Source organism: Chrysochloris asiatica, unplaced genomic scaffold (assembly GCF_000296735.1).
Source record: "Chrysochloris asiatica unplaced genomic scaffold, ChrAsi1.0 scaffold00114, whole genome shotgun sequence".
Lineage (NCBI taxonomy): Eukaryota > Metazoa > Chordata > Mammalia > Afrosoricida > Chrysochloridae > Chrysochloris > Chrysochloris asiatica.
Window position 1 is genome coordinate 10158043 of NW_006408632.1, and position 245 is coordinate 10158287.

Sequence of the window (245 nt, forward strand, 5' to 3'; positions counted from 1 at the left end):
GTACATCCGCTTCACATTGATCTCGTCCTATATCGTTTCCTTGCCATGGTTACAATCCCTTCCATGCATCATCGAGAATCTTTCAATAGTGAAAGTCGAGGCTTGAATTTTTTCTTCAGTTCCCTCAACTTGAGAAATGCTGAGTGTGTTCTTCCTTTTTGGTTTTCTGATTCCAGATCTTTGCACATTTTGTTATAATATTTGGCTTTATCTTCTCAAGCTGATATTTGGAATTTTCTGTTCAG